Raw genomic sequence first — 398 nt, forward strand, 5'->3', positions numbered from 1 at the left:
GGACAACAAAAATTCAAAACTCTCACACTTTCAGAATTCACCCAAGCTCTGCCGGATGAAAATATAATAGAATTTAATGACAAGCTCTCATATTGGGACATCATTATTAATATTACCTTCAGTACAGGCAATTAACAGCGCAGTTACATATCTTTAAAAAAATGTTTAGAGTGTAAGCTTAATACGAGGTGTAAATTTTAATCAGTTATGTAATGAATGACTTCATATGCATTTTATGGAGCAGTATAGCATATGCTGCAGTAATAAAATCGTGAAAGAGAAATATTCAGTAAGGGAACAAATATGTTAATGTGCAGTTTCCTCGTCTCAATATATTTCTTTCTTTATTGTAAAGAGGAAATATAATACAAATACTCTGTACAAACAAGACTTTTCTT

Source organism: Penaeus monodon, chromosome 15 (assembly GCF_015228065.2).
Source record: "Penaeus monodon isolate SGIC_2016 chromosome 15, NSTDA_Pmon_1, whole genome shotgun sequence".
NCBI classification, from domain to species: Eukaryota; Metazoa; Arthropoda; class Malacostraca; order Decapoda; family Penaeidae; genus Penaeus; species Penaeus monodon.